The sequence below is a fragment of the Symphalangus syndactylus genome, chromosome 9 (genome assembly GCF_028878055.3).
Source record: "Symphalangus syndactylus isolate Jambi chromosome 9, NHGRI_mSymSyn1-v2.1_pri, whole genome shotgun sequence".
Taxonomy (NCBI): Eukaryota; Metazoa; Chordata; class Mammalia; order Primates; family Hylobatidae; genus Symphalangus; species Symphalangus syndactylus.
In genome coordinates, this window is record NC_072431.2 from 105,519,048 (window position 1) to 105,535,828 (window position 16,781).

The 16,781-nt window shown below is 38.0% G+C and overlaps 1 protein-coding gene across 14 annotated transcripts in view; it reads left to right on the plus strand.

The window, feature by feature from the left end:
- OSBPL3 (oxysterol binding protein like 3) overlaps positions 1-16,781 on the plus strand; it is a 198,721-nt gene that overhangs the window by 14,899 nt on the left and 167,041 nt on the right. For 4 of the 14 annotated variants that reach the window (XM_063609716.1, XM_063609719.1, XM_063609717.1 and 1 more), the window contains exon 2: positions 7,315-7,359. The exons of the other annotated variants lie outside the window; for them this stretch is intronic. The gene's annotated coding sequence lies outside the window, so the exon portion shown is untranslated. The remainder of the gene's footprint in view (positions 1-7,314; positions 7,360-16,781) is intronic. 14 annotated transcript variants of the gene reach the window in all.

Genomic DNA, 16,781 nt, shown 5'->3' on the forward strand with positions numbered 1-16,781 from the left:
CTAAAATCTATACTTTATTCAGATTTCCTTAGCTTTTCCTTAGTGTCCTTTTGCTGTTCCAGGACTCCATGTGGGGTTCTATATTATCTTAGTTGCCATGTCTCCTTAGATTCCTCTTGGCTGTAATAGTTTCTCAGGCTTTCCTTGTGTCTGATGACCTCGAGAGCCTTGAGGAGTAGTGGTAAAGTATTTTGTAGAGTATGTCTCCACTGGGATTTGTCTGATGATTTTCTTGTATTGGACTGGGGTTATGGGTTTTGGGGAAGAAGATTACAGAGGTAAAATGCCATTCTCATTACATCATATCAAGAGTTATATGTTATCAGCATGATTTATAATTTTGGTCATGTTGACCTTGCTCATCTGGTTGAGGTAGTGTTTGTCAGGCTTCTCCACCATATGGTTATTTTTTCTTCCCCTTTCCATACTATACTCTTTGGAAGTAAGTTATTGTGCACAGCTCATACTTAAGGAGTGGGGAGTTACGCTGCACTTCCTTGAGGGCAGTGTAGCTACATGAATTATTTGACATTCTTCTGTGAGTCGGATTTGTTTCTTCTTCTCCATTTGTTTATTCAATCAGTTTTTTTAATCAGTGTGGATCCATTGTTATTTATTATATACTTTGGATTATAATTTAGTAGTACTTTATTTTGTTGCTGAAGTTCATCCAGCTTTAGCTATTAGGAGTGCTTTTGGTTGGCTCCTGTATCCCTTTGATATAAGTCCATCATTGTGGATTTTTTTTTAGCATGTCCTTACTCTTTGGCACTACAAGGTACTCAGGCTAATCTTGTATAGTTCTTGTCCCTCCTCTAGAATCATTTTTTTGTACGGGTGATGTTGGTCTTGATCCACTAAATTGATTTCATCACCCACTACATGGTTTACTACCCATGGTGAAAAACACTGATCTGTTTCCACTCCTCACATGTTAAAGATAAGAAAATAGACACCTCAAAAGGTGAAATCGTTTATCTAAGGTTATGCCTCTTTGGTAGCAAATCCTAGGCTGGGACCAGGTCCTCTGAACTTGTAGTCTTGCCCCATTTTTACCACTCCATGCTATGTTGGCAGATTCCACCACTCAGAGTCTGGTTCAGTATACTCCCATCTCACCCAGGTCCTTGTGCATAGGCAGTCAGATGCGCACTCGGCTGGATGTGCTACTGTCTGCCCTGGGCAGATATCAGCAAAAAAGGGAAAGTGGGCTGGCCGGATTCTTGGTGGAGGCTGCCATGGTGAGTCTGTGTTGCCTGGTTGGAATGGAGTTTTTTCATGGTGAACCAATTACAGACCCACAGAGTGGCACTGCTGACATCAGCATTTTGCAGCTATGGTTTGACCACATGACTGGCCTCTGTGTTCTGGGGAAGTTGGCAGAAGAGTGGCTTTTAGAATCCAACACCCCCTTCTTTGGGTTCTGTTCCTTTCTATGGAGGAGGATGAATTCAAGAAAGAAGTGAATTAAAGCAGCAAACCCCTCAGATTTCACTTTATCCTGTGAACTCCTGACATCCACAAAAATAGAACTGAGCAGACAGGTTTTTAGTGTTCTAAAAGCCCAAACAACCTGGTATTAGGATCGGGTGTGAAAAATCAGTTATGCCAAGAAGCTTATTTTCCTTTGTAAGCGGAAATAATTCAGTCATCAAAAAGTTCTGAAGATGCAGGGAATAATAAGGGACAGCCTTATTTCATATTCATTTCTCAGAATGTTACATTTCAAAAATATTTAAAAACTTTTTATTATAATTGAGGGTGGGCACTCTGGCTGAAGAATTATTCCTATAAAGGGTTTTAAAAGAATTCAACAATGGTGCTGTATTAGGGCATTTGTTTGCAAGTGACAGAAAGTCATCCAGCATAAGGACAGTGTAAAAGAAAATTTATTGGCTTATGTTGCTAAAACATCCAAAAGTAGTGCTAGCTTCAGGCACGGCTGGGCCTAGGGGCTCAAGTCATGCCATTAAAGCCCTGTTTCTTACCATGTCTTAGCCTGTTTTCACATGACTTCGTTCTCAAGCAGGCTTTCTCTGTGTGTCTCTTAACTATAGGCTTGTTTCCTATATGCCCAGCAAATCTTAGTTCTACAGATGCTTCTTGGCTCTGGTTGTTCCCACCTGGGTCATGTGCCTAATCCTGAACCAGCTACTGGGGCCAGAGTTGTCAGGGCTGTTACTGGCCAGGCATGGGCCAAGCGTCTCCTCTGCTCTCCTCCTCTCTCCTCTCTCCTCTCCCCTCCCCTCCCCTTCCTTCCCTTCTCCCTTCCCCTCCCCCCTCCCCTCTCCTCTCCTTTCTTTTTCTTTTTCTTTCTTTTCTGTCTTTCTTATCTTTCTTGTCTTTCTGTCTTTCTTTCTTTATTTCTGATAGAGTTTCACTCTTGTCGCCCAGGCTAGAGTGTAATGGCGTGATCTTGGCTCACTGCAACCTCCGCCTCCCAGGTTCAAGGGATTCTCCTACCTCAGCCTCCCGAGTAGCTGGGATTACAGGCGTGTCCCACCATGCCTGGCTAATTTTTGTATTATTAGTAGAGATGGTGTTTCACCATGTTGGCCAGGCTGGTCTTGAACTCCTGACCTCAAGTGGTCCACCTGCCTCAGCCTCTCAAAGTGCTGGAATTACAGGTGTGAACCACCGAATGTCTCTTTATTAAACAACAGGAAGGTTGATGTGCTGGTACCAAAATTGGGAGTTGGTTGGGCAGACAAAAATAATGTATGTCTGCCTTTATGATGTTGTGAACACTGAGGATAAATGCTTGATGAATGAGTAAATGGCCAGCTCGTTGCTATCCATGCATTTGTTTATTTAGTCCTTTACCAAGTTATACTCATTTATTGTATGGACTTTTGAGCCCTTCTAGAGAGATCTCCTTGTTTAATGCACTATGCTGACTGCCAGTCCTTGGTGCGCCCTGTCTTAGTGTGTTCAGACTGCTGTAATAAAGTGCCAGAAATGGGGAAGTTTATGAACAATAGAAATTTGTTTCATTCAGTTCTGGAGGCTGGGAAGTCCAATATCAAGGCACCAGCAGATTTGGTGTCTGGTGAGGGCCTGTGTTCTCATAGAGGGCACCTTCTAGCTGTGTCCTCTAAATGGTGGATGGGGCATGGCAGCTCTCTGGGAGCTTTTTTGTGGGAGCGCTAATGCCATACAGGAGGGCTCCATTCTTAAATCACCTCACAAAGGCCCCACCTCTGAATACCATCACCTTGGGGGTGAGAATCTCAAACATATGGTTTTTGTGGGGTACGTAAACATTCAGACCATAGCAGGACCTCAGCAGATGCTTCTTCTTAATTTCAAGGTTAATTTCAACTAGACTTGGCTAGATCATGGTGAGCCTCTCTCCCCTGATCCTAGTTAGGTACTGGTCTAATACTAACCAGGTCAGTATTAGACAGTTTATGATTGGTTTTGGCTGAATGGTCAGCCAAAAGACCATCTTTATTAAAGACATAGATGTCCTTAATAAATCTGCTTTGCTATTGGGGGAAAAGAAGTTATCTTCCTTTTTCCCTTCATGCCATTCTTAGCTCACATTATTAGTGGTTAATTCTAATCCTTCCTTTTGTAAAGGGGAGAAGAATTTTTTTTTTAAAAATCATTACATGAACAAAGAATTGTTCCAGGTTTAAAAAAATTATTTCGAAATTTAATTATTCAGATCCCTTGCTGGTTTTCCTTGTTGCTACCCGCCTTTTGCAAATTTTGCTGCTTATTAGAACCACTTCCCGAAGGTAGGCAAGGTAAGATGGAGGGGTATAATTAAAACCTTGATAGCATCCTCTCTTTTTTCTTATTTCTTTTTGGAGGGACTATGTACTTGGTGATACTTCTATGCAAAACCAGTTTTGTACATTGACCAGGATGAACTGTGATGGATTATCTGTGAAATTCAGTTAATTATATTTTTGTGTTTCCTTTTACAACAGGAAGTTTAAAGTTGGCTGTGAAGTCACCCCTGGTGACTGGTGGTCACCTAGACTTCACATCTTTTTTTTTCTTTCCTTTTGAGTTTTGTTGGGATCAAATTAAAAATGAATTAATGCCAGGTTCAGAAGAGGGTAAGTGTTTGGGCCTGTTCATCTGTCTCGGAGTGCCTGTTCTATATTTCACAGCCCAATAGAAAAGATTTTAAAAATCTGCCTCCATTAGCACAGATAATTGAGTTTACTATGTATTGATTTTGTGTTGTCCAGCTTCCGCATTTATTTCTGCTCTGCTTGACTAGCTTAGCGCCATCAATTTATTTTCCTATTTTTATTCTCCAAAGTATTTGTATGTGGGTTGTGGTCAAGATTCATAAAAACCATTTTGATTAGCTTTCTCATTCATTTATATACCACACAAGCGGGTCATGCCTTTGTATTATGAGAACATTTTTAGAAGACTAATGAGGTGGAAGGATCTGTGTTTCATTTCTCTTAGTTTCCCTCTATTCAGACACCTGCAGTAGCCATTAATTACTCCTCCCGTGGTACTCTCACACTCTTTGTTGTGCAGTGTTTTAAAATAATATTGGGAGGGAAGCTGGGTGTGGAGGCATATATCTGCATTGGAATAAATAATCGGTTTTTTTCTTATTAGTTCAACAGAAGGTTCATTTAAGAGTAATAGCTATTTTGGTACCATTTAAGGAAATTCTTTTCTTTTATCTTTCTCTTCAATCTGTGCCTGCTCTCAGTAGCTGATCTCCATTGGTCACTTCACTTTATTCCTAATCAAAAAATTTGAATATCATTTGTGACTCATGCATTGTTTCGGAAATAGAAAATTCTTTTTTGTCCAAGTTCTCTTTTCAGTGGTAGGCTCTTTGGTCAAACCAGCACAAGTCAGTTGGGTTTTACAAGTGGCTGATAAGCACGTCAGCATTTAGAAAAACATTATTCATGAAAGGTATTTTAAAAGGAATATATTTTCTTTCGGAAGTTTCACCTATTGATTTATTTTAGTAACATTTTTATTAAAGTATAATATGCCTGCAGAAAAATATACAAAGCATCAACATATAATCTAATGAGTTTTCAGAAGATAAATAACCTGTGTAACCAGCGTCCAGAACAAGAAACAGATTATTACCAGCTCTTCCGAAGTCCCTTTAATATAGCCCCAGTCCCTATCCCTACCGGCAATGGGTAATTTCCATCCTGATTTGTAACACCATCAGATTAGCTTTGCTTGTTTTTGTAACTTACGTAAATTGACTCACGTCAATGCTTTAGGTCTGTGAGAGTCACTCATATTTTGATGTGTGGTTTTTAGTTTGTTTATTCCCATTGCTGTTAGAATCGCATTGTGTTAATATGCCAAAATTTATTTATCCATTCTATTATTGATAAACATTTGTTTTTTTTCTGTTCGGGGTTTTTATGATTATTGCTTCTGTGAATATTCTCGTACATAACTTTTGGTGAACAAATGTGTGCGTTTTTATTGAGTATATACCAAGGAGTAGAATTGCTGGGTCACAGAGTTAATATATGTTTAGCTTCAGTTGATTCCCCCAAACAGTTTTCCAAAATGGTTGTGCCCATTTACGTTTCTGCCAGCAGTTTATGATAGTTCTAGTTGCTCTACATCTGTACTTGTTCTTTTCTTTTTTATTTTAGCCATTCTAGTGAATGTTTAAAAATTACAATTCATGGATTATAGAAAAGAAGTCTATAATCCCCTTAATACTTTGATCTTAGTTAGGTCCTTTAGTCATTCAGGTCACAGCCAGAATTTCAGTGTTAAAACAAACATTAAACAAAACACTTAGAGAAAAGATGATCAGCATTTAAGTGGTGATATGGATGTCTAGGGCAAAGAACAAGTCTGAAGATCTTCACTTTATTTTATTATCCCCATCACTAGATTTACAATATTGGTTTGGAAGTTGAAAACCACATATGCAGTTAGAAATGCACAGTCTTTTTAATTCAGTCTTCCATGCCACATTAATTGAGTGAATGTGCTGAATATCACAGGGAATGCTAAGATGAAGAATATAATCTAGACCTTGAAGAAGTTCATCTGTGTACATGGCAGAGCGAGGTGATACTATTATGAAGTGTTAAAAATGCTCCCTGGGCACTCTGAGGAAGGAGTGATTAAGTCCTATGAGAGGAATACAGGAACACTTCATAAACATTGAAATGCCTTTGAATTTGACTGTCAACAAATTTTGTAAGTGAAGTTGGAAGTAATGGGCATTTCCCAAAATGTAGCCCATTTGGAGAATAGCAAATAGCTCAGAGTAGTTGGATCATAGAATGTGCAGAGTAATACAAAGGAAGAAAGTTAAAGGGCATGAAATAAATTTTCTTAATATTCAAAGAGAGACTATCAATCAAAAAAAGCCAAAAAACCTCATTAGAAAAAGCAACTAAAACACATGGAGATAGCATTTTTTACTATCCTGTTGACTGAGATTTAACAACAGTGTTTAATAAGAGATTTATATTGATCAGCATGTGGAGAAATGGTCTTCATTTATGGCTGGCAGGAGAGTAAATTGCTCTAAACCTCTATGGAGGACAATCTGGCAATCTTTTTGAAAATTGGAAACGTGCATACTTTTTGACCCAACGATTCTCCTTTTAGAAGTGTACCTTACAAATATGCTTGTATGTGAGCAAAAGATTATGACAGTAAAAGACTGGAAATAACCTAAATGTGGGAGAATGTTAAGTAAATAATGGCTTATATAGAGAATGGGGGAGCTTCCTCCTTATTGATATGGAACAGTCTCTAAAATTTATTGTTAAATGGAAGAACAAATGTGTAAAACAGTATATGATGGCATTTATGCAAAAACTGGGGGGAAATGAACATGTTTCTGATAAGTATGGAATTGATTATATTAATTGCTTCCTGAGAGAACAAGATCATGGAGGACTTTGAATTCTAGTCTATTTTTTAGGTTTTATTAAATTCACCTAAGTGCCTTCCCTCCTTTTTGGTTGCTGTTCTCATAGTAACCAAGTGAGGAAGCAGTTTTTATTTGTGTTTTACAGTTGAGAAAGTTGAGACTCAGGAATTTAAGCAAAATAATTCAGTGGTTGATATTAGAGAACATTAAGTGTATTATTTAAGAAATAACTTACATTTACTATATTTTGTTACTACCAAGACAAAAAGCAAAATACTAGAGTATTTTTGGAATGAATGTGTACTGAATAACAGTACAAGTTGAAGCTTAGTGATTTGAGACATATTATTATCAATTTTATCTGGATCCTTACCTGAGTACCCTATTTACCACCATGATCAAATTTCAGCTGTTCAACCTAGATTAAAGCTTGGTTTCATACTCTCTATCCCTAGGTGGAAACGCTGGAATTCATTAGGAAAGAAGCAGTTGAGGGCTTGGTAAGTTTTTGCTTAATGCAACCTGAAGATTTGTTTGTTTGGGGCATTTGGAACTGTAATCCTGTTTTTTGTTTTTTGCTTTTTTAATTGACCAGACGGCAGGCATTGGATTTGATGGTGAGTTTTTTTTTTTTTTTTTTTTTGTCTGTTCTGCCATGTCTCAGCAAAGTGTGGATTAATGTGACTTTAATAGTATTGGCCTCCTTCTTTTAGAGTATTAAATTCCTCTCTTATTGGAAGCAACAGGCCTATTCAAGTACAGAGACTGAAACTGTCTAGAGTGGCTTAAACAGCAGTTCTACCTATTTAGTCTTATACCTGCATAGCACCAGGCAAGGCAGACAGCATGACTTATTCTAGTTATACTGATGAGCAGACAGAACTCATGGTTGTAAAGGGATGTGCCCAAAATCTTACCACTTTAATTGATGGAACAGACAGTGAATAAAAGAACTAGAAATTCAGTAGAACAAAGAGAACACATTTTAAAAAGGAATTTCAACAGACTAAAAGAACTCCATGAGAAGAAATTAGTAATGGTTGAAGGGTGAAAGAGTTAAAAAAGGATAAAACCTGAATTTTCTTATAAAGAAACAAAACAGTATATCTCCATTGAAAAATAAAATTTTATTAAGGTAACACAAGTATCTAAAAGACAGATGGGAAAAACCACAAAATGTAGAAAAAGGCCTGTTTTACAAGGAAGAATACAAAGAATCCAGAAGTTTTAGGTCTAACAATGAGACTAACTTTATAAACAGAAAATCTTCCTTGATAAATGTGTATGTGCCTCTTGTGCATAAGACAAAGGAAGATGGCCATTTGATAGTGAAGATATGAAAATGGTAATTCTACTGCTTTACTCTTCCAGTGTTTTACTCTTCAGTTCTTCATAACAACAAATACATGGAATGGGTAGGTGGGACAGAAAGCCAGAGTAGAGAAAACTAATGCAGGATTGGTTTGCAAAAATTAGCTGTATTCTTTTGTGAGTGCCCTTATCCCTTAATGTATAAAACAGTTCTATCCACTGGCATCCTTTGTGCATGTGGAAATATCTCAGAACAGGGAAGGGTTGGTTAACTGAGAGCCAATTGGCACCTTTGAGGCTGAGTCAGGGGCAAGCTTTGCCCTGGGGCAGGCTTTGCAGTATTTCAGTCACAGAGCAGTTTTATTGAAGCTTTCATGGCTAAGTGGGTTTATGCATGATGGGAATCAGCACTGAGTTCACATCCAGTTGTTGACTGTGGGTCACTTTCATCTTGGGAGGAGTCAGTGAGTATTTTCCATGGAGACTGATCCAGGGCCTGATGGAAATGGGCATTTTCATTAGTGATCTAGAATATAAAGTGGAAATTATACTCTTAGGGTTTGCATAATCTCATAGCTACAAATGCAGGGTTTTCTCAGCAGGACCAAGAACTAGTTTGAGTGAAAAAGATCTGAAAGATCAGTGACTAAACTGCACAGCAGTGGCTGTGCTGAAGAAGTTCAATGATTGTATGTTTTTAAAAGACATTCGTTTTGTAGATATTTATTGAATGCCTACTAATGCGTCAAGCCCCCTTGTGGGTCCAGTGGATACAACAACAAACAAAGTCCCTGCCCTCATGGAGTTTGCATTATAAGCAAATAAATATATATGTCAGGTGATAGTAAGTGCTGTGGAGAACATTAAAGCAGGGATAAGTAGGTTAGAGTGTATAGGAGACAGGGGTGCTGCTGTTTGATTTTACATAGAAATGGCCAAAGGCCTGTCCGATAAGGTGACATTTGAGCAGAAACCTGAAAAAAGAGGGGAAGCACAGACTGCACAAACATCTACTTAGAGAAAACAGGAAGTGCAAAGGCCCTGAGGCCACCCCAGTAGCCTCTCCTCCACAGAACAGCCAGGGAGAATCACTAGAATGGAAGCTCTATGAGAGCAGGAACAACAACATGTATCTTGTCTACCACTGTATTCCCAGCACTGGAAAAATTCCCAGCACATTGTAAGTGCTCAGTATATTTTTGTTGTTGGAATAGATTAATTGCTAAATGACATGGTAGCCCCCAAACTCATTATGGGAAAAGTTTGCTTTCTTCCTTATTGGTGGGGAATTTTAACTGGTAAATTAACCTGCTACTGGCTTTCAGCAAATTTGTGAATGATTGAACTATAACAGTTTATTCAAAAATAGTTTTTTGGAAGTCTGTTATGTGCCAGACACTGTTCAAATGTTGGTAATATGTATAGTAGTGAACAAAAGAAAATCCCTGCTTTCATGAAACTTGAGATAAGGCTAACTCCCTGGCAGAGTTGACAAATGGTCAGATACTGAGAATCAAGAAGTAACCAAGGCACATTATGGATCTTTGAGGCTGTGATTATGGAGGGCATGATCACATTTCCCTTGCCTGCCCTGTTACCTCACCCTCTACTCCATCCTTAGATCCATTCCTTTAGCACTGTCAGCATGAACCCTTGGCCAGAAGGACCACTTATCAGACCCCATGGGATACTTTTTATGCTTTTTCCAAAAAACCTTTTCAAAGTGTCTTCTACCTTTATAATTTCTAGGTAATGTGGTTTGGTCATAATATTCCTGCTAAAAATTTCCAGGTTTGAAATTAAAGAGAGGGTCAATGCAAAACGACTGTTTGTTTGTTTGTTTAGGGTCCACATCTTTAATTCTTTTCAACGTACTGTTGGAAGAACCTAAGTTTATTTGTAGGAGATGGGGTCAGGAGGATTGCAGACTTGCCTTTTTACATCTTGGCCCCCTCTGTCCCCACACCTTATTTTTTTTCTGATTTGTGTGAGAATTGACCAGGCAGCACTGAGTAACATGGTTGGAATAGAGAGAGTGCTGTTTGTCTAAACACTTTGTTTGCAGCAGAAATGCTAAGGTTAACTGGGTCTCTCGTGGATATGATTGTATGAATTCAAGCAGTGTAGATGATTCTTGGCATAAGAGTAGCTAAAACAACATTCATAATTATATAGAACTTTTAAAGCTATTTTGGTCTGATGCCTTACCTTGGGACTGAAAGATTTTGACATCCTTATGGAGAAAGGATTAAAAAGTAAGTCTCTCTTGGTGCGGAGAATAAATAACTTCATGTCTAAAAATATCTTAATATGCAAAAAAAAAATTAATCCAAAGTGTTTGGACAGACTTTTCAGCACAGCCAGGTGATTCCTGGTGCTCAGGAGAGTGTTTTGGCTTGAGTGATTCTGTGTTTGGACATTATCGCTACTTTGTTTGCCTACATGAAAAGGATAGTTTTGGGAGAAAGTAGAAGAGTGGAATACCATGAAAGAGGAAGGAAGGTCTTGGATGAAGAGCTTCACAGGGCCTGTTTGGAGGTGCCACTTCCAGTGTACCCAGACCCCTTTCTCTGCGTTTGTTCTAAGGTTCATCTGGTGACTGAGGAAGTGTTCCAGACTGTTGATCATCATTGTGATGATTACCATAAGGATTATTTTCTTCATGAGCTGTTTTGTCTCACATTTTGTAGCAAAAGCTATTCCTGCGATACATGCTGCCTCCTTCTAGTTCATGCCATTGAACATTTAATGGAGAGTCTGGCATTGACCATTTATTAAATGGAGCTCCAGTTGTGCCTTGATCTAAGTGACTTGGAGTTTTATTTTCATTCATTTGTTCAGCATTTATTGGGCACCTACTGTACCAGGATCTGAAATAGGTAGTGGATACAAATCTGCAGCTTCTGTTTAGAGTAAGCTTCTATGAACTGTTTGATCACTGATACGATCTGACTGCTTCCTAATGTGCCTAATTCTTTTTCTGATGATCTATTTAGTTTTCATACTGAGAGTAATAATGAATGCTCAATTAATAAACTTTTATTTAAGATGAATATTCAAGTCTGTTTACAATTCAGCAGACATGTAATACTTTTTTTAAACACAATACTTTAATAAGACACATTTAAACTCAACTTCTGAGCAGCCTTTCTGGCAGGGATAGGAAATTAGAACCTGCTGGTATAATTTTTTTTGAAAGAAACCCCAGGGAAGAGTTGCTTGGTTGGGAAAGATTGGGCTTGGCAGAGCTGACAAATGATGGCATATTGAGAATTGAACTATAGATGGGTTGCCAGAATAATTAAAGTGATGAAGCAAAACTACTCAGGTGAAGGCTTTAATCTTTTAAGATAGTATTATTAGCAAAAGCCCAGAGTATGTATTTATTTACTTTTTAGAGATGGGGTCTCACTCTGCCGTCCAGGCTGGAGCACAGTGGTGTGATCATGGCTCACTGCAACCTTGAAATCCTAGGCTCAAGTGACCCTCCTATCCCAGTCTCTCAAGTAGGTGGGACTACAAGCATGCACCACCATGCCTGGCTAAGTTTTAGAGTTTTTTGTAGAGACAGTGTCTTGCTGTGTTGCCCAGGCTGGTCTTGAACTCCTGGGCTCCAGGGATCCTACCACCTCTGCCCCCTAAAGTGCTGAGATTACAGGCATTGGCCATCCCAGACTTATTTTAAATGAGATTGGGGAGGGGGAGCAGGGTTGATAGGGAATTGGGTAGGGAAATATTTTAAATCTGGGAACCTTGATGGTACTGTTGTTTATAGATTCAGCTGATGGTTTGCATATTGGTAGGGAAGGCCTAGAATCCTGGAAATAACCTTACCATAATCTCTATAGAGTTGATGTAATGCACAGTTAAGAATGTTGCAGGATTTTGCATGTGAATATACATATGCCTGGCATGAACTGTATTGAGATACATGAGAAATTTGAGTACTTATTCTCCAAAGGTGACTCATATGAGGATCTTTCCATATTTATAGAGCAACATCTAAAATTTCATCCAATTTCATGATATTCCTTAAGGGTATTAAAAATAATATTTTAGACATGTTAGATTAGACCATACCTTCTGAGGTTTCTGAGGTTTCAGTTTGCTACAGGGCATTGTATTGAATGTCAGGAGACCTAGATAACCAGTTATGTGATTAGTGATTACATGACATTGGGCAAAACTTGAGCCTTGTGGGCCTCAGTTTCTCTGTCGTTAAAATAAAAAGTTGGACTACTTATGTTTTGCTTAACTTCTTAATTTTTTTTCTCAATTCTGTTTAGATTACAGATCCTAACCCACATGAAATATTAGCCTATTGAACAGAATTTTGTGCATCATTTCAGTGTCTGGGTAGTTCAAGTGCCTCCTGCCTATTGCATTCCAAGACTTAAGACTTTACTCAAAGTCTGAGCTCCTTTTTTGAAGCTTGCAAGAATGGCCGGTGGGGAGGCCCCTCTACATTCATTCGTGTTCTTCCTTTTAGTTATTAGATGTTATAATCCAGTTAATAATGTCCCCAAGAAGCTTTGCTATCAACAGTACTAGAGCTCTCTACAGTCTCATTCGTGTTGGAATAAAATGATTCCTTCTTATGTTTTAAAAAAATGAAAACATTTGAGGTCTCACTGGAAGTGTTTATTCATTTGAGCTGAAAGATGTACTGTGGGTGTTGTGATTTTGGAGAGCTTCTGCAGCAGGTTTATGTCTAGAATGTTTTGTCCCTGTTTGTGTTTGTTTAGACTGAAATTAATAAGAGTTTTTCTTGCAAGCTATGAGGATCATTAATACAGGTTTCTCCCCTGTGGTGTGTTTGTCAGCCCTTACATGGAAGAACAAAATGAAAGAATATTTTTTCTTTTAAGCTCAAAGCTTATGTCTTTACCATTAAATTGGGGAACTTGGGGGGAAAAAAAATCCTGTGTGTGTGAGTAGGGGGAAGGGATTTGTGTGTATGCACAATAATTAAGTTTAAGTCGTAAATACTAACAGTCTTCTGGCTTTTGTAAACCAGATTTCTTTCCTGGATCTAAAAGTGTTTTTATTTTTTGTGCCCACATCTGTAGTCATGGATTTGATGTATATATTTAATAATATTCAATGATTTATTTTTTGGTTCACCTTTTTCATTTTTCCCCTTTCTTTTTACCAGAAGGAATATGAAGTTACATATAAATTCTGCATCATTGAAAAAGTGATTTTGATTTACTTTTTACTTGAGGAAGGGGTTGCTTTTACTTAAAGGCATTTTTATTTTTAAGGAATTTGAAAAAAACCCCACTTAAGTATCCACTTACATTAGGCCACTAGCAAATATTTTTAGATAAGATTTTGATTGATTTCTTTCAGTCTAATTCCATAATCTCAAATTTCTTCGTTTCTTTTCTCCTACTTTCCATCCTCTTGATGCCACAATCATTAATAATTTGATTTAGGAGATTCTTTCTTTTTGTTGGGGCTGGTGGTGGGGAGGGAGATTGTTGTTTCGAATATTAAATGATCATTTAATGGGGCTTTGACACAATATCATATAAATGCAACTTTAATCCATTAATTCAGATTTAAGGCTTAGCTTTATATAAAATATGAAACTTAATTTTTTTTTTCAACTCAAGTTCAGTCTCCTCTGATTTTGTAACAGGCTTCTAACTGTTGAGCATTGACTTTAAACAGTCCTCTGTGGTGACTTGAGTTCCAAATTATATAACCACTTTAATTCTGCACTAATTTGTTCTGAATGACCCTCTTTCTTTCATTTCACCCTTACCATCTTTGGCTAAAAAATTTTACATTTTTGTATATTGAACTAAATAGTTTCTGTTTTTCCCTTTTGAGACCTTTGATGAATTTAACTTTTTTTATATTTCTTGGATTTCAAGTTGTAAGCCCAATTATAAGGACTTAAATGAATATTGATACAGGCATTTCGATTCTCTAGAAATCTGCTTTCACCAATATGTGTGTGTGTGTTTGTGTGTATTTTTGTGTGCACATGTCAACGTGGGTGAGTATTTGTTCCTGGAGCCTTAATTGCATTGCTAATGTTTATTCTGGTAAAGAAAGGCAGTGTGGCAAAATGACATGTTTCCTTAGGAGCTTTTGTGCTGGCACTCCATGCTGCTACAAATACTTTTTATGACCTGGCTTACGAATCTAATCATTTAAATAGCATTTCTTGAAAACAATGGATTGCAAATTCCAAGCTGTTGACTTATAAACATATTTTTGAAGCATGAAGTATTGATAAATTGGAGACTGTTGAAATAGTCCATGAGGCCTGGGCTTAGTTTGGGTTCCCATGAAAGCAGAGCCTGAAGCAAGGAGTTGGGTGCAACTAATTTATTTGTGAGGTGATCTTAGGAAGCAGCGCTGAGGGAGCAGGGAGAGAGGCAGGGAAGGAGGAAGTCAGTAATAACAGAGTGTGTTATAGTTAGAGCATTTACACAGCCATCCCTGTACCCCTCTGCTTGAGGTTGTGCACTGGGCCATTTGTACTTCTGCCTTTCTGGGTCACTCTTGCCTTCAGGCTGAGTTGATGCCACCCAGCTTCAAAGAAGGCTCTGGGGACAAAAGAGACACTCATGCTGTCTTTAGTGGGAGCTGTCACCTTGAGGCCACCCTACTCTGAACTCCCCGCCATGGCGATGGCTGAAATCAGAGGTGGGCGGAGGGAATATGACAAGGGGACATCAAGAGTATCTGCTGCCAACATCCAAAATGGATTGATTATATACAGTTCAGCTAACCTATTTCATTGAATCAAAGACTGTCAGTTGTAAGATCCCCCATTAATTTATGTACCACTAAGAAAGAAAATGTCCCACTGAGGAAGGAAAATATGCTGCCAGGTAAACTATGATGGCTGTTACATGTGAGACACACCCAATATCAGAGATATTAAAATATGAGAAAGAGTGTGCTCCAGAATTGGTGGAACACAGTATGTGATGAGTACTGTGAAGCTATGCTGTACGTCTGTATGTCATATTATGGAAAGATGTCAGGAATACATTGTTAAATGAAAATGGCAGGTTATACAACAATGTGTAAAATGTGGTTCCGTTAATGTGAATAAGCAGATTGATAAATTCTAGGTGAATTTACACTCAACTACTAATATGAATTCTCCCCAGTGTGGTGAGACTACTCACAATGTTTTCATGGCGAGCTATGCCTGGTGTGACACAGTTTACAAAGAAAAAATAAAGAAGTAGAAGTCTAGAGAAATCATGATATGCACACTCTTTTGGTAAGTCATTAACATCATAAAAGCCAGATCTAAAACCTCCTCCTGGAAATTGTTTAATTAATTTCTGTTTCTGTTGACTAGGAGCAGTGTTGTCATTAGGAACAACTGATTTCCTGTGATGACTCATAATTCAGCCATATACTTTGTATCCACACCTCGGAAGAGCTTGTCCTGAGGGACCCCCATCTACCCTCTCAGTTAAGATACTTCTGATCTCTTTCTTCACTCTTGATGACAGAGAGCTTAGTGAGATTAGCTGGCTTCAATATTAGCCTAGGTAGAAAAATACCAAATAAAGATGTAGAATTAAGGATCCTGAGATCTTTAATAGATGGTTTGGGAATTATTTACTCAAAGAAAAGATGGAGACATCCTCTTCCATAGAATGGATAATAGAATAGGGCTGGAAGAAGGTATCGTATTACCACCCAATCCTATACACCATCTGATTCTGTAATCTACACAGCTTTGCTGATGGACATCATTTAGCCTCTGAAAGCTTTTTCAGTGACTCAGTACCATTGCATGAAACCCATTCCAGCTGTGAGCTATCAAATTGTTAGAAGGGTCTTTAAAAAAAAAAAAAAAAAAAAAGATGAGGTTAATCTGCTTGCTTTGACTTCCACCTGTAAGCCATAGGTCTACCTTCTGAAGTATTAATAGAAAAGTTTAATTCTTTTGTATAGAAGTACTTCAACTATTTCCTCTGAAGTAGAATAAGTCTGATGTGTTCTGTACAACAATGCTTCAAATATTTGAAAATACCTTTCTGTCTTCTCTTAAGACTTTCTTTTTAGGCTATCATTCCCAGACTTGAAACCACTTGAGAATCTTCTCTCTCTGTCTTCCGTAGCCAAGGGAGACCGTTTCTCTGTGATCTGTTCTTGTTGTTAGCTCCAGCTCAAGGGATTTCTATATAGGTCTGTGAGCTTGCTGTATGGCATATGATAGGTTGTCTTAGTTTGATTTTTTTATTTCTTGAAAAAGATTTAGAAATGAAAATTGGATTAAAAAAATCATTCTTAAAGCTTAATCTGTGATACAATCTCTTGCATCTTTGGCACACAGTGAATGGATGGAGCTCTTTGGGGACATTATATTGTTTCCCTGTACAGTGTCAAATTACTAACACCGATCACAGAATCTGGCACATGGGTAGTATGCTATGAGAGAGAGAGAGAGAGTGTGTGTGTGTGTGTGTGTGTGTTGTGTGTGATTTAATTGGATATGTATGTATACATATATATACACATGCATATATTACTTGTGTTCAGATTATAGTTTAGTTTGTAGCATATTTCTAATGTTCAAATTTCAATAAATACTGTGCTATCTACTCAGAAATAGTGATTCCTAGAT